Raw genomic sequence first — 22,683 nt, forward strand, 5'->3', positions numbered from 1 at the left:
TGCTGTTGCATCCTTTAAATATAGTGCAACGAGGCACATTTTATTACACTGCTGGTGTGATGCGTCACTTTTCTGTCCACAGTCCTTATGACATTCCAAATGTGTCATATTTAATGTATGACGAATCATGTTGCAAGGAGTTACAGATACGTCAGTATTTCTCACATATCTGTAAACATGAAAGTGACGCGAGGCAGGCGCAAGATTTTGACGCAACAGCATCCTAAAAGTGACGCAGAGAAATCTCATAGATTTCAGTACGTCGTTATTACCAAGCTTTTTGCGAGGGATTGCCCCCTCTGCATACATTATACCTGATGCAGATATAATGTGGCGCAGAGTTTTAAAAAGTGACCCATGTACCTAGATGCGTCACTTTTTAAAAAATAGTGTCAGGTATAATGCATGCAGAGGGGGTGTTCCCTTGCAAAAAGCTTGGTAATAATGACGCAGTGCGTCACTTTTAGGATGCTGTTGCGCCAAAATCTTGCGCCTGCTTCACAGCAAACCTTTCACATGGTGCTTTTTCCATGTGAAAGGACACATTACTGGAGTTGCGTCACTTTTGTGACGCACTCCAGCAATGCGTTACTTTTGTGTTTACAGATACGTCAGAAATACTGACATATCTGTAACTCCTTGCGAATTGATTAGTCATATATTAAATATGACATATCTGGAATGTCATAAGGAGTGCGTCCAGAAAAGTGACGCATCGCTGTTTTCACGTAGCGATGCGTCACTTTTCAGAAATGAGGCCTCCAGTTTATTCACTGTGTCATAACTTTCTTTTCTAACACTCACCTTCTTTCATTCCTCCTACTTCACTTCCTTTCACCTCTCATACCTTTCTGTTCTTTCTTACTCATTCTCCTTTCAATTATCAATGCACTATATTTCACTTACTCTTCATTTTTTTAAGAATATAGCTCTTTGATGAGAATTGGAGGTAGTTCTGAAAAGAACTTTTGGTTTTCTTCTTTTAACTGAACAGGAACAAAAACAGGGAATGGAAACTGCTCAACAGGAGCAAAAAGAAAATAAAAAAATTAGGGGTGTGAAGGGCAGCGATGGTTCTCCAATGCTCGAACCATGAGCAGGACACTTTGCTCCCCATAGGTGAGGAGTTGATTACAGTATCTGCATTTGACGACCCCATGGTTAAATGCAGGTTGTATGTTTGCCACCTGCTCCTGCGATTGTTCTCTCCCAGAAGAAGTTGCTCCTCCTGTTGATGTAGAGGCCCCATCTCTGGGAACCTCTTGTGCCAGAGCCCTGACACTTTCCCGGGCAAAATTCTGGGGGTGCCTCCTCTCCACATGGCGAATCATGGTGAAGTTGCCAAAAGAGTATTTTTTGGGGGGGTTACCCCGTGACAGGACCTGTTTGCAGATCCTGCACTCTACTTTTGGTGCATTCACCTTCTTCTGGTCTGCTGGAAACTTAAAAAATTTCCAGATGAAATGTTCTTTGACCTTCGGCTGAGGAGGCTCTTCATCAATGAAATCATTGGAGTCATCTTCACTGCTGGATGGTCTGGCAGCCATGATTAATCAAGAAATATGGAACAGCAAAAAAGGCAGGTCTTTCAGTCACAAAAGTGAAAGAAGAAGTGAAGGAAATGGGTGGGGATTTCATTCATTGTAAAAAAAACTGTTAGCAACCAATGAAAAGTGTTATTTTAGGGTCACATGACCCGACGCGTGCAATGCACTGCTGATGATGTCTTATTAAGCCAGTTAACCAATCAATTTTTAAAAACCATCCATTTAGACACTTATTTAAACATTTATTCTTCCATCAACTTTTACATATACATATATAAAATATATTTATTTTTCAGAAAGACACACATTCACTGGATGGTGTCATCAGTGATGTCATGAGTGATGTCACTGACCATGTCATGAGTGATGTAATATGTGATGTCATCAGCAGTGCATTGCACGCGGAAGTTATAGTGAGTCCATCTAACTACAACGTGGGAATTTCAATGGTTTTATATCAGTAAAATTTCCAGCTAACTATAACTGGTGTGAAACCTATGGTTTTTTCAGTGAATATATATATAGATAGATATATATATATTTATATATATATATATATATCCTTTACTGACCACACAAATAATCACGCTCTCAGGAAAATAGCACCACAGCAAGTTTGGAGTTGGAAAAAGTTGTTTACTTCACAATGTGTTTGGCCACACACAGTGGCTTGATCACGTGAATAAAAGGCACTCTCACGGTTGTATATGTATCACACAGGTAATGAACATAGAAATGGGGACTGAACATTACACCAGTACCCTACTTGCATAAACAAGTTAATACATCACTCCTGCAACAGTAAACCAATTGTAAATTCTCCACATGAAATACTGTGTCCAGCTAACCTAAGCATTTTTCACATCTTTTACCTTTTCAGATATTTTTACCATGAGCCCTTGTTGTTTATTAACCCTTTTATGCACAATACTGATAATGCAGCTTATCTCTTTTAGTTGTAAGTTGTTGGTTTTAATGTAACCTTGTGTTTTGTTTATTGTTTTTTAGGAAAAAGTGAGAGGGGCCCAAGTTACCTTCACTCACTCTGCACGGGCAGTTCACCCTCTCTTCTCTTTCCTTCACGAGTACCTGGGTTTTTTCTGCACTCTTTCACCGCATCTGTTACCGTGGGTAACCAACATTTTGTTGGAACTGTTACTTTTTTCAGCTGTTTTTACCTCTGATCATCTACTTTGAACCGAGTATTGTTTATTGATCTTATACAGGCCCTTACCAAGTATGAGGGTTTCTTGCTCAGCTGCTCCTTTTCTGTATATACCTGAAGCACTTGCCCTGAGTGTTGTATCTCCTTCTGAGATATGAGCTTTTCTTTGGGTAACACTTGCATTCCTGTTTGAATACTGAAACTTTATTCAGTCTCGGTATGGCGCACACGTATTTTGCGTGATACTTCACTGGGGTAGCTTATTTGCGTGTACGGATAGTCACGTGTTCACTTTACGAGGCGTACGCTTCTTCCGTCATTTTTCCAGTTAGACCAGCATAACTCCTTGAAGGGTGTTGTTACAATCTGGATTTTGACATATGTGTACTACAGTGTGCAGGGAGCTACCTTAATGCAAATTTATGTTTGTTTCCAATTTTATGCATAGTTTGTATAATTTGTATATTGCATATGTTCGCTGGACACAGTATTTCATGTAGAGAATTTACAATTGATTTACTGTTGCAGGAGTGATATATTAACTCGTTTATGCAAGTAGGGTACTGGTGTAATGTTCAGTCCCCATTTCTATGTTCATTACCTGTGTGATACATATACAACTGTGGGAGTGCCTTTTAATCATGTGATCAAGCCACTGTGTGTGGCGAAACGTGTTGTGAACTTTTTCCAACTCCAAACTTGCTGTGGTGCTATTTTCCTGAGAGCGTGAATATTCGTGTGATCAGTAAAGGATTCAGTGTGCCGGTGTGCTCCGCCGGCGTTCACGCCACTCTTCACGGGTCCTACAAGGTACAGAAGGGGTGCAACTAACATTGGATATATATATATACATATATATATACATTTACTCCAACACGATCCCTCAATGCCTGAGAGCGCTCGACAGTGTGTGCTCAACCCAAGAGCTGGATCGAAGCCCCAAAATCAATTTTAGAACAAAGGGGGCGGCACAACTGGATACTGTATTCAGCTTTTATTCACACAAACACTCCACCAACGCGTTTCAGCCTCACGGCTTTTCTCACGGTCAGTGAGTCCTTTTTTGCTTTTGGTTTAAATACTGCCCCATGTTAGCCCTTAAGTGGCATTATGGGATATGTAGTTTTACAAGCAATATGTTGCACACATTAAAAGAAATTTAAATTAAACAAAGGACTGGTGTGCTGAAGTTGTCAGAGTGTAGTACTCTAAGCATCATAAGTTATTCACACTTAGGGCTTTTAACTTTACAGTCCAAATTTCTAGGGTTTTGGGGTATAGTACCCTTGTTACAGTTCATCAAAGTTCAGCTGGGCTTGTCCTCACTCCAGATGTATGTGGAGGTCTTCTCCAAAGTTCATGCCTCTGGGATGTCTGGTGCGGAATTGAATTATCAGACGGGATTCCATTTGTCTTAAGAGACGCACTGTGTCGCCTCCTCTTTCAAGTTTTGTCAGCATTCTTAATCCATAGAAGCTCATGGCTCGCCAGTCCCCATTTTGACAAGATTTCAAGTGTTTGGCTGTAGCATACAGTAGATTAAAATTTTTGACAGCCCGGATATGCTCCAAGATTCTTTTCTTTAGCATGCATGTCGTTGAGCCTATGTATTTCATGCCACATTTGCATTCGATTACATAAACTACATTTTTCGATGTACATGTAATGTATTGCTTGATTGGCACATCTTTTCCGTTGGGTTCCATCACATACTTCATTTTTTTGCCTATCTTGCAGGCTTTACACGAAGTGCAGGGTTTAAAGCCCACATTTTGTTCCATCCACCATTTTGGTTTTTCGTGCATCTGAAAGTGGCTTTTTACCAGCAAATTTTGCAGTGAAGTGTTCTTTTTATATGTGATGGAAGGATATTTTCCAGCTAATGTCCCAATGTCCGGATCACTTAGTTATCAAATGCCAATATTTTTTCAATTTCTTTGCAATCAGCCCACTCTCCTTATTGTAGGTGGTTATGAATCTCGGAGGATCCTTGTCTTGTGGGGATTTTTCTTTTTCAATTAGTGTTTCAGCTCTGCTGACTTTGTCGACTTTCTTTTTACAGTTTGTTAATACATAGTCTTTGTACCCTCTGGATTGGAATCTGAGTTTACTTTCATGAATTTTATTCTCTGCGTCTTCCATTTTCGAACAATTTCTCTTGAGTCGGATATATTCACCATACGGGATACTTCTTAGCAAGGATTTGGGGTGAAAACTGGTCCCATGGAGGACACTGGGAACTACATATCCCATAATGCCACTTAAGGGTTAACATGGGGCAGTATTTAAACCAAAAGCAAAAAAGGACTCACTGACCGTGAGAAAAGCCGTGAGACTGAAACGCGTTGGTGGAGTGTTTGTGTGAATAAAAGCTGAATACAGTATCCAGTTGTGCCGCCCCCTTTGTTCTAAAAATATATATATACATATATATATTCACTGAAAAAACCATAGGTTATAGACCATATATAGTTAGGAATTCGCATTTACCAAACCTTATTTTACTCACACAAAACCATTGAAATTCCATATATAGTTAGTTGCACTAACTATATATCGCGCACCCGCAATCCACTGCTGATGATGTCACATATTACATCATTCATGACATGGTCAGTGACATCACTGATGACATCACTGATGACATCTCAAATGACATCACTGATGACATCTCAAATGACATCACTGATGACATCACTGATGACATCTCATTTGACATTACTGATCACATCACTGATGATATCATTCATGTGATAATACGATGAACCTCTTCAGACTCTAATATAACCTTAGATACAATCAGTGTAAACAGACACTCACAGACTGTCACTCATCCATGGAGTTACTCACACACCTAGTCAGTCATGCAAAGAATCAATCACACCTCCATTTCCTCAACTATATAGTTATACAAACTTTACTTATTCAAACATATACTAACACATATTTACTCTCTTATACAATCCCTGATACAAGTTCACAATGATCCATACAGCCACTCACACATTCACTGGCTCTTATGCACAGTTATTTATATATGTCAACTCTCACATGTACTGTGTTTTACATATGTACTTACTTTGACATGTAGCACTGAGATATCAATTCACTCACCAATACACTCATGCACACAGTCAACCGCCCATACAGCTGTTTCCACATGCACTTTTGAAACCATACATCTAGTGAATCAACTGCTCACACATCTATGCACAGAGTCATACACCTCCCAGCCACCCACACACACACTCAGTCTCCCAAACAAATACTTGGGCAACACATCAATAACCCATATAGTTACTCATATAGCTACTTATCAACACATGCAACAGTTTACAGAACAACAGACATAATGAATCACAAATTAAGACAGTTTAGTCACTAACCCATGCACTCAGTGAGACACATTTAATCACTCACTCATACAGTCAGTCATGCACCTACTAAATCCTTCATCCAGACACTTATACATCCACTCATTCTTCAATATGTAAGACATATTTTAACTTTACAGAAACATACAGTCACTGGATGTTGTCATCAGTGATGTCATCAGTGATGTCATTTGAGATGTCATCAGTGATGTCATCAGTGATGTCACTGACCATGTCATGAATGATGTAATATGTGACATCATCAGCAGTGGATTGCGGGTGTGCGATATATAGTTAGTGCAACTAACTATATATGGAATTTCAATGGTTTTGTGTGAGTAAAATAAGGTTTGGTAAATGCGAATTCCTAACTATATATGGTCTATAACCTATGGTTTTTTCAGTGAATTTTCAAGGTTTTGTAAATGCTAATTCCTAACTATATATGGTCTATAACCTATGGTTTTTTCAGTGAATTTTCAAGGTTTTGTAAATGCTAATTCCTAACTATATATGGTCTATAACCTATGGTTTTTTCAGTGAATATATATATATATATACATACATATATAAACATATATCATCTGTATATCTATATAAATACAAACATAAATGCATGCATACATATACTTATATGCATACAGATGCATGTTATTTACATGAAAGTTGAAAAAACACTAATAAAAGCAAAGCTAAAAAGCCACCTCATTACAAACAGAATGGCTTTAACTTAAACGAGGGCGAGATCTATTGCATTTTCAATGCTTGTTTACTTTGGTTCCATCAAGAAGGCATTCAGATGTGTCACACATTTGCCATAAATTCTGAATGTTAGCACTCTAGTTGCACATTAGATCACTGTAGTAAAGCTACTGCTCACCAGGGACGTCTGCTGCTGGTATTCAAAGTGCATGTTGCAGTCTGCATGTCAGAATTTTTTTAATGAAATAGAAGAGGATTTGAGAAGTCACTCAAAATGATCCCTAATTTTTCTTTCTGAAGCACTAATCATACTTTCTATGGCAAAATTAACCCCCTCATGTTGTTCCTTTTTAAATTGAGTGTTTTCAGACTTACCACTTCATTCCAATCAAGATGGCTTCTGGTGTGCCATACTTTTGTCATAAGTAAGACTGTTAGCGCTCTAGTTGTTCTTTAGAACACTCTGGGACATGCTGTCATTGGGCTATACTTGGGGTACATCTGGGTGATATTTGGGCTACATTTAGGCTCTTTTGTCTCTGGTGGCCATCTTGGGAGACTGTATGTCAGAATTTTTTAATGAAATTGAAGAGGGTTTGAGAAGTCACTCAAAATGTGCCCTAATTTTTCTTTCTGCAGCACTAATCATAATTCATATGGCAAAATATACCCCCTCATTTTGTTCCTTTTTAAATTAAATGTTTTAAGAGTTACCACTTTATTCCAATCAAGATGGCTTCAGGTGTGCCATACCTTTGTAATAAGTAGGACTGTTGGCGCTCTAGTTGTTCTTTAGAACACTCTGGGACATTCTGTCATTGGTCTATACTTGGGCTACATCTGGGTGATATTTGGGCTACATTTGGGCTCTTTTGTCTCTGGTGGCCATTTTGGGAGACTGCATGTCAGAATTTTTTAATGAAATAGAAGAGGATTTGAAAAGTCACTCAAAATTTGCCCTTATTTTTCTTTCTGCAGCACTAATAATACCTTCTATTGCATAATATACCCCCTCATTTTGTTCCTTTTTAAATTAAATGTTTTAAGAGTTACCACTTTATTCCCATCACGATGGCTCCAGGTGTGCTATACCTTTGTAATAAGAAGGACTGTTAGCGCTCTAGTTGTTCTTTAGAACACTCTGGGACATTCTGTCATTGGGCTATACTTGGGCTACATCTGGGTGATATTTGGGCTACATTTGGGCTCTTTTGTCTCTGGTGGCCATTTTGGGAGACTGCATGTCAGAATGTTTTAATGAAATAGAAAAGGATTTGAGAAGTCACTCAAAATGTGCCCTAATTTTTCATTCTGCAGCACTAATCATACTTTCTATGGCAAAATATACCCCCTCATGTTGTTTCTTTTTAAATTAAATGTTTTAAGAGTTACCACTTTATTCCAATCAAGATGGCTTCAGGTGTGCCATACCTTTGTAATAAGTAGGACTGTTAGCGCTCTAGTTGTTCTTTAGAACACTCTAGGAGGCTGCAGTAGAACACAAAGGAATCAACTGACAGTCTCTGTCCTTGTTGGATGTACATGTTTTACTGAGAATGTCAGACTTCATTTTCACATGACTGAGAAAGATAATGTGAATTTACAGAAAATATGCTTTCAGTTTAGCTTATAGATCCCCTTCCAAACCACTGTGGGAAAATCATGAGATATTAGTTTTCTTTCAAACAATATTCATGATATCACAGCAGAAGGTTTTTTCACATGGTAAAATCACCTTAGAACCCACCACAATTCCTAAAACGAGTATGGTACCATCAACAAATGATTTATAATGTAACTAAAGTCCTAAAACCCTCTATTAACTACAATGCTTTTTAATGAGGTGCTATCATGTATATTGGTCCCAAGATGGCTGCCAACACTTCTTGGATGAAGTGCTGACAGCCAATCAGATCAGATGTGTGGTTAGGCACCACCCAGATATATATCTTTTTTTGAACCTAAATTACTCAAAATCCACTGGAGCACATATATTGAGACCTAGCAAAGGCACATCGGGCTAACAGTCCCTACAATTTTGCCAAGTTTCGTGCAAATCCATTCAGCCGTTCGAGCTAAAAGTGAGGCCAACCGCCCTATGGAAATTAACATGGGAAAAATGCGTTTTGGGACCCTCCTTTTTTCTCGGCCCCCCCTTGATGAAACCCCCCCAAATTGTCAGGGGCTGCTCAGAAACAAAATGTTCCATTTTCCTGAAAATTTCAGCCAATTCCGTCCACAAACGCCAAAGTTATTAGACATAGAATTTTCAAAAATCCCATAGAGAAAAAATCCTAACTATATATACCTACTGGCGACCGCCAGTAGGTAATATTTATATATATATATATATATATATATATATATATATATATATATATATATATATATATATATATATATATATATATATATATATATATATATATATATATATATATATATATATATATATATATATTTATATATATATATATATATATATATATATATATATATATATATATATATATATATATATATATATATATATTTATATATATATATATATATAAAGCTCCAGGGTCCACCAGTACCACGAGTCACTCTGCTGGCGGGTGCTGCCACGCGTTGGTATACCGCGTACCAAATGTTAGCTCCAAAACTTTCTACCCAAATCCTTAGGTCAAAGAAAGACGGCAGCACTCACGGGTTCTTTTGGCGATTTTTAACAAACTTTAATTCAAGATAGACAAACGCGTTTCGGGAAGCGTCCCTTCCTCAGTGTCATGGGAAAACGCGATGCAGGCGCCATTTTTAAAAGACAGTCTAAAACAGTGCCATGACTATCGAAAAAGGACTACACTTTTGCGCGACTATAGGCGCCATCTTAGAGCGTATGTTTGTTACAGTGTTAAACCCACATTATTCGTGTTAAACCAAAAACAGTACGTTTCATACCAAATGCGCGTTATGCTTTCAATCACACATTTTTTTATATCATGCCGTGTATCGGCAATGGTGTCTCAACATTAAAGAGATTAGTCCAATGTGACCGTAGTCATGCAATTACTGTTATTTTGACAGAATTGAATCAGTGTGCATCCAGTACATATCTCCATCATGCCCATGATATATGAGGAAAACGTGTCAATCCAAAGTTTAATGTTTGACACTGAGGCCAGTATGGCCAAAATTATGTATTGCACACACCGTGCTTTCAACGATTTAACATTTTGCCGTGGATCGGCAATTGCAGCCATGTGGCTGCATGTCCTCTATAGATATATATCATAGAGCCATTTTAAGAGAAACGGACTATAGATGCACACCATTCATCCTGTCAAAAAAGTTCTATGGAAATTTTCAAAAAACCTTCAAATTGTTTTCCTATATAGAATTCATAAGAGAGCTGTCAAACACCTTAGAACACAAAGGTAATCAAAAAGACATTGGTCTGAGTTTTCATACAGAGATGTTCTTTTACATGCAACATACTTTATAGCTGTTATCCCAGATGAGAAGCCATCTCTTCCCCCATATTAAGTCCCCCCGGTGTCTTTGTTTCGAGATCTACTATATATCTGGATTCAAGTCTCCTCAATTTCTGCAGTTTGTTACCTCCTCCGATGTTTTGTGGGGCATGATCTATACAGAAATATTTTAGAAGACTTCTATCACTGTTATGTTTGATGGCAAAATGGCGAGCAACAGGATAAGTAAAATCCTTATTTACAATCGCTCGCATGTGCTCGAGAACTCTTAATTTTACCGGGTTGATGGTGCTGCCTATATATTTGAGATTGCATGGGCAGCTGAGGCAATATACTGCATGGCTAGTATGACAAGACATAAACTTATCAATCTTCCTTCCCCTACAATGCCCTCTGATGTCATAAGAAAGGACCCGTTTACTAGACGCACAGTCCTTACATCATCCACAAGGGAAGAACCCTTTTGCATCTTTTAATGTGCCAGGTTGTTTGATCAAGGGGTTTTAGTGGCTTTGGACCAAATGATCCCTTAACGACCTAGCCTTTCTGAAGGTAATTAGTGGTGTGGGAGGGATGTCTGATCCGACGATGGAGTCGGTTTTAAGAATGTGCCAATGTTTGATCATTATTGATCTTAATCTGCGCGAATCCACAGAATATGGCGTGACCAATCTGAATTTCCCATCGTCAGAGATTGGACCAGATTTCTGTTTGAATAAGTCTTGCCTCGGTATTTTTCTCACACGATTAAGTACATCATGTAACAGTTGTGAATTATAGCCTCTCTGTAAGAACCGCTCCATGCTACCCTGTACAGATGTTTCAAAGTCATCATCAAGTGTGCTATTTCTCTTCAGACGAAAGAATTCCCCATAAGGGATACTGTTAATCAGTCTGCGGGGATGACTACTAGACGCATGCAATATGCTATTACCCGCAGTGGGCTTCCGATACAATGAGGTCTTAATTTTGTCATTATCTACCTCTATTTTCAGATCCGAATAATTCACTGTATCTTTGCTGATGTCCCCAGAAAATCTTAGATTACAGTCGTTGTCATTCAATATTTTGATGTAACTCTCTGCTTCCTTTGATCCTGACCAGACCAAACAGAGGTCATCAATATACCTATACCAGGTGACCACTTTGTTTGACCACTCGATGTTTTTAGGGGCCCAGGCTACCTGCTCCTCCCACCAGCCCACGAAAAGATTTGCGTAACTGGGGGCGAAGCAGGAGCCCATCGCTGTACCAGATAGTTGTCTAAACAATATTTCCTGGAAAAGAAAGTTGTTATTTTTTAAACAAAAGTTCACCAATTCTAGTAACATTTTGTTATGCAAGGCCAATTTTAATGGCTGTTTGTTTAGAAAATATTCTACTGCATGCATTCCTTGGTCGTGATCTATGCATATGTACAAACTGGTTATATCTAGCGTAATTAGCCAATACGATGGTAACCAGGTCAAATTTTCAATCTTTTCAATAAAGTTTGTAGTGTCTTTGATGTAGGATTTAAGGGTCAAAACAAACTCAAATAGAAAGTGGTCCTAGAACTTTGAAAGATTTTCTGTGAGTCCCCCAATCGAAGAGATAATTGGTCTTCCCGGAGGTTTGACAATGTCTTTATGTATTTTAGGCAAATGATAAAAAGTTGGGATAATTGGGTCTGTGGTTTTTAAAAACAGATATTCTTCCAAATCCAACATTTTCTTATCATGCCATTTTTTCAGGAGATTGTGTGCATTACCAATGCTTTGTTTATACTCCTTCTTGGTTGTGAGTTCATAGCAGTTTGTATCATTGAGTTGACGCATGGCTTCATCTGTGTACTGTTCTGGTGATAGAATGACAATATTTCCTCCTTTGTCAGAAGGCTTACAGATGATGGTCGTGTCCTCAGATAACGTTTTAATTGCCTGCCTTTGAGATTTAGAGATGTTATAAGTCTCTTTTTTAGATTCAGATTCCACTCGCATAGCCATCAAGTCTTTGATAATGTGAAATCGTTGAAAGCACGGTATGTGCAATACATAATTTTGGCCATACTGGTCTCAGTGTCAAACATTAAACTTTGGATTGACACGTTTTCCTCATATATCATATCATGGATTCGAACCACCTTTTTGAGGCTGCGACCGGGAGGCTTGGAGACATGAAGATTGTTGAAGGTGAATATTGATATCACCGCCTATGGATGCAAATTTTGGCATCTCATATCACTTCGTTATACAGCATTTGCAGAGAAACGTATTCTTCTATCTCTAAAAAGCAAGGATTCCCTCTATTTTACCTTCCGAAGACCAAGACTGTGTCTTACTTTTAAAAGAATCTTGAAGTACATAATCCCTGACGTAAATCTGATAATCATTCGCCCTGAAGAAGTCCTTCGGACGAAACGCGTATGCTACTTATGTGTGAAGATTTAGAATAAAAACAAGAAAAGATAAAATTCCATGGCCTATTGCTATTTTCATTACTATTACTGAACATTGTGTGGTGTGCTGAACCATTGTGTTGATTTGTATATAGTGCCTTGGCACTGACTTTGGAGGCCTAGGGGTATATGGTCTCTGGTTTCTGGCACCCACAAACAAAACTAGACCAAGATATAGAGAATAGAGTGCAGTCAAGTCTCTTACCCTGTACCCCTTTCTTAGCATCTCAAGACACAAACTGCTATGAACTCACAACCAAGAAGGACTATCAACAAAGCATTGGTAATGCACACAATTTCCTGAAAAAATGGCATGATAAGAAAATGTTGGATTTTGAAGAATATCTGTTTTTAAAAACCACAGACCCAATTATCCCAACTTTTTATCATTTGCCAAAAATACATAAAGACATTGTCAAAACTCCGGGAAGACCAATTATCTCTTCGATTGGGGGACTCACAGAAAATCTTTCAAAGTTCTTGGACCACTTTCTATTTGAGTTTGTTTTGACCCTTAAATCCTACATCAAAGACACTACAAACTTTATTGAACAGATTGAAAGTTTGACCTGGTTACCATCGTATTGGCTAATTACGCTAGATATAACCAGTTTGTACACATGCATAGATCACGACCAAGGAATGTATGCAGTAGAATATTTTCTAAACATAATGCCATTAAAATTGACCTTGCATAACAAAATGTTACTAGAAGTGGTGAACTTTTGTTTAAAAAATAACATCTTTCTTTTCCAGGAAACATTGTTTAGACAACTATCTGGTACAGCGATTGGCTCCTGCTTCGCCCCCAGTTACACAAATCTTTTCGTGGGCTGGTGGGAGGAGCAGGTAGCCTGGGCCCCTAAAAACATCGAGTGGTCAAACAAAGTGGTCGCCTGGTATAGGTATATTGATGACCTCTGTTTGGTCTGGTCAGGATCAAAGGAAGAAGCAGAGAGTTACCTCAAAATATTGAATGACAACGACTGTAATCTAAGATTTTCTGGGGACATCAGCAAAGATACAGTGAATTATTTGGATCTGAAAATAGAGGTAGATAATCACAAAATTAAGACCTCATTGTATCAGAAGCCCACTGCGGGTAATAGCATATTGCATGCGTCTAGTAGTCATCCCCGCAGACTGATTAACAGCATCCCTTATGGGGAATTCTTACGTCTGAAGAGAAATAGCACACTTGATGATGACTTTGAAACATCTGTACAGGGTTGCATGGAGAGGTTCTTACAGAGAGGCTATAATTGACAACTGTTACATGATGTACTTAATCGTGTGAAAGAAATACTAAGGCAAGACTTATTCAAACAGAAATCTGGTCCAATCTCTATCGATGGGAAATTCAGATTGGTCACGCCATATTCTGTTGCTTCGCACAGATTAAGATCAATCATGATCAAACATTGGCACATTCTTAAAACCGACTCCATCGTCGGATCAGACATCCCTCCCACACCACTAATTACCTTCAGAAAGGCTAGATCGTTAAGGGATAATTTGGTCCAAAGCCACTTAAACCCCTTGATCAAACAACCTGGAAAACTAAAAGATGCAAAAGGGTTCTTCCCTTGTGGAAGATGTAAGGCCTGTGCGTCTAATAAACGGGTCCTTTCTTATGACATCAGAGGGCATAGTGGGGGAAGGAAGATTGATAAGTTTATGCCTTGTCATACTAGCCATGCAGTATATTGCCTCAGCTGCCCATGCAATCTTAAATATATAGGCAGCACCATCAACCCGGTAAAATTAAGAGTTCTCAAGCACCTGCGATCGATTGTAAATAAGGATTTTACTTATCCTGTTGCTCGCCATTTTGCCATCAAACATAACAGTGATAGAAGTCTTCTAAAATATTTCTGTATAGACCATGTCCAGAAAACATCAGAGGTGGTAACAAACTGCAGAAATTGAGGAGACTTGAATCCAGATATATAGTAGATCTCGAAACAAAGACACCGGGGGGGCTTAATACGGGGGAAGAGATGGCTTCTCATCTGGGATAACAGCTATAAAGTATGTTGCATGTAAAAGAACATCTCTGTATGAAAACTCAGACCAATGTCTTTTTGATTACCTTTGTGTTCTAAGGTGTTTGACAGCTCTCTTATGAATTCTATATATGAAAACAATTTGAAGGTTTTTTGAAAATTTCCATAGAACTTTTTTGACAGGATGAATGGTGTGCATCTATAGTCCGTTTCTCTTGAAATGGCTCTATGATATATATCTATAGAGGACATGCAGCCACATGGCTGCAATTGCCGATCCACGGCAAAATGTTAAATCGTTGAAAGCACGGTATGTGCAATACATAATTTTGGCCATACTGGCCTCAGTGTCAAACATTAAACTTTGGATTGACACGTTTTCCTCATATATCATGGGCATGATGGAGATATGTACTGGATGCACACTGATTCAATTCTGTCAAAATAACAGTAATTGCATGACTACAGTCACGTTGGACTAATCTCTTTAATGTTTAGACACCATTGCCGATACCCGGCATGATATAAAAAAATGTGTGATTGAAAGCATAACGCGCATTTGGTATGAAACGTACTGTTTTTGGTTTAACACGAATAATGTGGGTTTAACACTGTAACAAGCATACACTCTATGCTGGCGCCTATAGTCGCGCAAAAGTGTAGTCCTTTTTCAATAGTCATGGCACTGTTTTAGACTGTCTTTTAAAAATGGCGCCTGCATCGCGTTTTCCCATGACACTGAGGAAGGGACGCTACCCGAAACGCCTTTGTCTATCTTGAATTAAAGTTTGTTGAAAATCGCCTAAAGAACTTGTGAGTGCTGCCGTCTTTCTTTGACCTAAGGATTTGGGTAGAAAGTTTTGGAGCTAACATATATATATATATATATATATATATATACACATATATATATATACACACATATTACCTACTGGCGGTAGCCAGTAGGTAGTTATAGTTAGGATTATTTTGTATAGGGAATTCGCAACATTCTATTGGGAATAACTTTGGCGCCGGTTGAGGGATCTGCCTGAAAATGTCCTCAAATGTGCCTCGCGGCGCTCCGCTCCTTCCCTGAAAGTTTGGGGGGGATTCGTCAAGCGGGGGCCGAGATAAAAGGGGGGTCCCAGAACGTGTTTTCCCCATGTTAATTTCCCTAGGGCGGTTGAACTCACTTTTAGCCCGAACGGCTGAATGGATTTCCACCAAACTTGGCAAAATTGTTGGGACTGGTTGCCCGATGTGCCTTTGCTATGTCTCAAGATATGTGCTCCAGTGGATTTTGAGTAATTTAGGTTCAAAAAAATATATATATCTATAAGCGCGCCCCGGTACGCGCACCGGGGCACGTACCAGCGCGCTACGCGAGTTTGCGCGCGGTAAGCTGATCGGCTCTCGGGTATCTGTCAACATTCCAAACAGTCCGGAGCAGCCGCCATCTTGTGTCTCGGTAGGATCGAGACACAAGAGGTGGCAAAAACAAAGGGGGAAATTACCAAAAGGGGGCAGGATAGACCCCCCCAGACCCACTAGATTTGATGTGGGGGCCATAAAAAAATTCGATTTTCGCCGGGGGAGCGCCTGGTACGCGCACCGGGGAGCGTACCGGGGAGCGTACCATGGGGAAAACCTAGTGAAACAGTAAAATAATAATTTAAAGTGCTTAGAGGTAGGGTAGCTCTGAATAGAGTTGTTGTGTTGTGTGGGTGATTTAAGTACCAACATGTAGGAACCAATGCAGAGTCTTAAATGTAATGTACACCGTCTCCTCTGTAGATATCTTGCATGTTGTTACAGAAGTTATTGTGGTATATTGAATCCATACCATAGTCTGTCAGGAAAGCAGAAACAGATCCTTTAAACACTCCCTTAGAAGGCCTAGGGGATCATGGGTAGTCTATCCTGCTCCCTTATGATGTTTTCAAGTATTACATTTTACTCTCTTCTGAATCTACACAAAATTGGCGGTGATATGGTGCATTAGAGACAGACAGTGAGAGAAAGGAGGCAGGAGATGAAAAAGAGATGTCAAATACACATTGGAGATAATATAGTGGGAGAAAGGAAGTAACTATGAGCAAGTTTACTATGTAACACAAAAAAGTTGCACAGTATACTATAAGTCTCACTTTATATTATAATCATTTTGGTACTACTTCATGAATTACATGTAAAAATGAATAATGTCTCAAACAATTTTTAATTATTAAATATAAATGTATTCTTCAGAATTTTCAAAATTTAATAAAACTTCCAACATCAGATTGTCTGGAATGTCCTCATAATTTTGATTGCATGATTCTATTGTTTCCAAACAGTCAATTAATTCTTGGTCCAGAGAGTCATCCATGAAATCCAAGTCAACTATATTTTTTTCAGGATTGTTCTCAACCATAATTTTGAAAGAAATATTATTGGACTCTTCTTTCCCTTCCATTTTCTTTCTGTAAATTGCATAAAAAATAACTATATCAGTAGAGTTAGGGTACTGTTCGGTTTAAGTTCAGAAAGGTACTTCTGAGTTTTTAACAGTGAAGTAATCTTTGGGCAGTGTATGGTTTCAGGCAGGAAGTAGAACTATTAACCTCTTAAGTGCTGCGTCGGGGCGTTGGCCGACAGCAGCACTACCTCCCCAGTGCTGCGCACGACCATTGGACGTCCATTCAGCACTAGTTCCAATGCACAGCGCAGCACTGGGGAGGGATATTTGCGCCGCATCTAAGGTGTTAAAAATGAAGCCTAAGTAAATTCATAATTATACCAGAGAAGCCTAAGTCAATCTATAACTATAACAGAGAAGCCTATCTCAATCTATAACTATAACAGAGGGACAGTAAATAACTATCAGAAAACGTTTTTCCAAATTAACTTAAAGTCCACAACATAGTTCCCCTTACAAATTAACAACTTACCTTTGTGAAAGCAGTTGAAGTTTTGAGTGAAAATCCTTTCCAAATGTACCTCAGGTAGTATTAGTCAAAATGGCTGTGTTTCCCTCTCATCTTTCATATATATTCATGTACATAACCAATCAAATGTCAGCACATAAAAGTGCAAAACGAAAGTAACATTTTAATTGGTTGTAAATTCTAACACTTTCATATGTGTTTTTGTCATGTAATTTACCTCAGGATATTTAGACAGGGCTACAGCCCAAATGGCTCAATGTAATTCCAACAAATTTGGGAAAATGGAAGGGACTGGTATGTAGTAGGGCCTATTCTATATTTGGTGAAAGTATCTCCAGTGGTTTTTATGTAAATTAACTTTCAAAATTTTTGGGGAGCGCTACGGGAATCCGCCATTTTGTGTTTCGGTAGAATTGAGACACAAGATGGAGGATAACCAACGTTGGGAATGGGTGAAAGGGAGCACGGTAGACACCCCCTGACCCTCTAGGTTTTCTGAGGGGGTTTTAGGAGGCCCATATAGGCCCAAAAAAATGTTTTGTTTAAAAAATTTTGCGGGGGGGGCGCCCGGTACGCGCACCGGGGAGCGTACCGGGAAGCGTACTATGGTGAAAAATAGTGAAAAAAGTTAGAGTAAGAAAATCATTTTGAGTGATCAGAGGTAGGGTAGCCCTGAAAAGAGCTTTTGAGTTCTGTGGCTGATTTAGGTACCTACAAGTAGGTTCCAATGCACAGTTTTAAATTCAGGAGGAATATTCTATTCCCCTCATCTGAGAAGTGCACACCATCTCCTCTGTAGATATCTTGCATGTTGTAAGTTATTGTTGTATATTGAACCCATTCCATAGTCTCTCATGTAAGCAGAAACAGATTTATTCACATGATTCCGTGCTTTCTCAAATTGTGGACAAAATTGGTTGGACCACTTACATTTCTGTCTTTGACATATATTGGAATATACCAAGGCAGTTTGTGGAAAAAGTGCTATCAATTGACCAAAGGTGTCCTTTAAAAGCATTTCCAGACCTACCCCAGTCAAAGTGCCCAAGTCATATCCACCACAGTGCACAATTAAGAGGTCAGGGTGTGGCAGATGCATAAAGGTTTTCACCAATGGTATAAATTGGGGACGCTCTGCTGAACTTTTCCTACCTGCCGGGACCCTGTGCTTTGCTCCTTGAATATTTGTGCTGTGCCTTGCAGGACCCGCTTCCCAGGTCCCGCTTCGTGGTGTGTGGACATCGGAACTGTTGACCCCTTGGAGTCTGCTGTGGGTGAGTGGGTTGCAAGCAGGGCTGCGAGCAGTGGGACCGGGACTGCAAATCCCATTAGTCCTCGCTAGCCCGAATCAGTATCACCTGGGCCGCTCTCCCTGTTTGCCCCGCCCCACCAATGATTTTAAAACCCCCTGCCCCAGGATTGAATTTGGGACGCTCTGCTGAACTTTTCCTACCTGCCGGGACCCTGTGCTTTGCTCCTTGAATATTTGTGCTGCGCCTCGCGGGACCCGCTAGGCGGGTCCCGCTTCGTGGTGTGTGGACATCGGAACTGTTGACCCCTTGGAGTCTGCTGTGGGTGAGTGGGTTGCAAGCAGGGCTTTGAGCAGCGGGACCGGGACTGCATTTCCCAGGAGTCCTTGCTAGCCCAAATCAGTATCACCTGGGCCGCTGTCCCTGCTTGCCCCGCCCCATCAATCAAGGCCCCTATTTCAAACACGCATCATTCCCGCTGCACAGGAGCGCGCGGGAGCACCCGGGCGAAGCCCGGGACAAGGGCGGGACCGTCTGTGGCCGTCAGGGGCTGTAGGAGGCTGGGCAGGGCCCGGTCCTTAACATTAACCTTTTGGGAAAATCGCCCATTGTTGTCTAAAAGTTTGTTGTAATCTGGGATGCCCAAAGTGTCTAGGATGCCTACAGACATGTCTAGCTCTCTACCTTCTAGTGTTGGGGTCTCTATTCTTGGTCCCCTTGACAAATATTTTGCAGGGGCGACCAAAGAAATAGACAAAGAACTTTTGCTAGCGGAGAGATGTGCAAAGCGCCGTTGCTCCATAGAATTACTCAAAAAGAAACCACTGATCACTCCCTAAAACTCACCCATTATTCAAGATCTGGGTAGCACTTGTAGGATGGAAACAGATGCTGAGTTATTTAGCACCAACCATATTCCCCTTATTTTTCAAGATCGTAGTATAACCCCTGTACAATCTGATATCATCATAGATGGTAACCTAAATTGCCCTCCTATTGATTCCAACAGTCCTATAGATTTAAACTCTCCAGTTGCTTTAAATCTTGTCTCGCAACTCCACTCAACTTTTTCCACTCATTCAATTGATATTGTTGCATATACAGAGATACTTCCACCAGCTACTGTTAGTACGACCAAACACAACCCTAAGAATCCACGGAGGGCACTCCATTCTCCTCCAAGGAAAAGAAGGAGAAAAGGTGGGGTAAAAAGAAAAGGGGAAAAATCTTTGAGTGTTACATCTCCCCTGGTAGGCCCTAATACTAAACCATCTGGCCCACCAGTGAGGGATGCCCTAATAGGCACCCAAGCGCCACCAATCCCAGGAGAATTAACAACGACTAATAAAGAGTCAATAGAACTGTTTGAACGGCTCCTAAAATCTTACATGCTCCCACTCATAGAGAGAGTCAGAATCTTAGGGGAAAAAATGGACTGCCTATTGTCAGCTGTTTGCCCGAATACAAATCCTGACCCTGTGAAATCCAAGGATACGCCCCGATTAAAACGCCAGTTAAGCACAAAAACACAGAATCTAAGTAGACCACAGAAAGAGAAAGAAAATTTAACTTCTAATAGTAAAATTGCACCCCCAATCACTACCATGCCCTCGGCTTTACATGATCCACCTAAAGCAAAGCACATGCCTGCCCAAAAAAAAACGCCCCCTTCCACTAATCTGCCAACTATGATTCCGGGGGCAGCTAAAACCCAAAAACCTAACTCAAATCATAGGAATACAGTGGATTTACCCCCAGAGTCAGCTAACTATGTGATTCTTCTAACAGGTGTCCCAACTATTTCTAACGGTAATGTCTAATATAATGATAATCTTAAAAATAAAGTTATCTTTTGGTTGCGAAACAACAGACCCCTCCCCTCCCATTTAAACAGAGATTTAATCTCAGTAAGACGATGTAAATGGGTGGGTCCCAGACCGAAAGAGATTGAGGGGGATGTTGTGATCGTAAACTTTAAGGACCACAGAGTAGTCACATATATTAGCGACTGGTTTCCAGGAAAAAGTGAAGCGGGAGTTTCAACCCGAAACTGGAGTTGTTTTTATCCTGAGGCTTTGTTTATACCCCCTATTCACCCCAGAAATCCTAATCCTCTGAACTTGGCTTATTGCACACCACACTTTTCTGGTCCCGCCAAAAACTTAAACAACCTTTTTCCCCTTCCTCTACGCCAACGCCCCCCAGATATTTCCCTCCATCTAATATCTTTACTAATCCTACTAATTGTAACGAGTATTGGAACATTCCGCTGTATAACCTATATGAACCCCTCTCGGGGCTGGATTCAAATGAATGACTTGACCTGCCACTTCTTGATACGGAGGCCACTCAAGACTGTCAGGGTATTTTTGCTACACTTGACATAGTACCCTCTTATGATGAAGTACAGAATGTAATGACATGCCAGATTGGGAATGTGAAGCCTGATCTTTTTATAGGGATTCGAGGTACAAGCTTGGAAGCAGATAAGGCTGAGGTCCAGGATGTGATGGCATCTCAGATTGGAAATGAGGAGTTTGGAATATATATAGAGGGATTCAAGGCAGAAGCTTGGAATCTGAGTTGGCTGCCTGTGGAGATGGTGAATCTATTAACATCTGTCCCCATCTTAGGAGGGATGAAGCACCTCTAGAGGTTATTTTAAGCCAGAGGGAGGGTGACCCTTTACCATCTAGCGCGAATGTTCCCACAGGGGTGATTTTGGTTAATCACCCAATACCATTGAAACTTATTTCGTGGAATCTAGCTGGTCTACGTAGTAAGCTTCAATTCTCGGAATGGGTGGAGCTGGTGAATAACCAGGATATCCTTATTTTTCAAGAGACTTGGGCAATTGACCCTATTTTCCATCATGGGTTTCTTAATTTTCACAAACCAGCTCGTAGGTCACGAGTGGGTAGACCGTCAGGGGGTCTATGTGTCTGGTTAAGACAGTCATTGGACTACCACATCACAGAGGTGCCCACTACAAATCCTGAAATCCTCGTGATCAAGCTATCAAATCCTGGCTCACAGGTGATAGTTATTGTAAATGTCTATGCACAGGGAATTCCGGGAGGACGTAGTCCTACTGGTATGTTTAATGATCTTGAACTTATTTTTAACCAAATTGGTAGGGAATCTTTTGTTATACTGGCAGGTGACCTAAATCGCACATTTGAGCCATATTTTGGAAGTGAGATGGACTTTTTGGTAGAAGAGGACAAACTTTGGAAGATTCCATCCTTAGAATTATTACCTATCAAGAAAGGGACAGAAGCAGCACTCCACTGGTTGGGGTTCTGCCTTGAATGGGGACTGAGAGCTGTGAATGGGCGGACCCCTTCAGACAAACAAGGGAAACATACTTTTGATAATGGCCATAGAACGAGTAGGATCGACTACATTCTCATTAGGGCAGAGTGTTGGTCCTCACTGATTGATATGTTAGTGGTGGATCGCCCTGAGAGTGACCATAATCTTTTGGCACTCAGCCTGGCTCTTGATAGTAACCATCGGATGGGAGTCTCCCATAAATGTGCCACGACTGATGTGTTTATGGAGAATGATAGAAGAAGGGTACAGTGGTGTAGGGTAGCGGAGGAGCCCGCCACCCTAAGTACAATCTCACGGAAAGTCGTGGAGATTTCGCTTGCTATGGAGAAAACGACTGACCCTGTTGATATTTGTGGGCTACATGATAATCTTTTTAACTTTTTGAAATCGCTTTTTTTAATTTCTAAAAAAACTGGGAAAAAAACCCGACCATCACTGGGTGGGGGCAAATGGTAATCGACTGTGTCGCCAAGACCATATTGAC

This window comes from Lissotriton vulgaris, chromosome 8 (genome assembly GCF_964263255.1).
Source record: "Lissotriton vulgaris chromosome 8, aLisVul1.2, whole genome shotgun sequence".
Lineage (NCBI taxonomy): Eukaryota > Metazoa > Chordata > Amphibia > Caudata > Salamandridae > Lissotriton > Lissotriton vulgaris.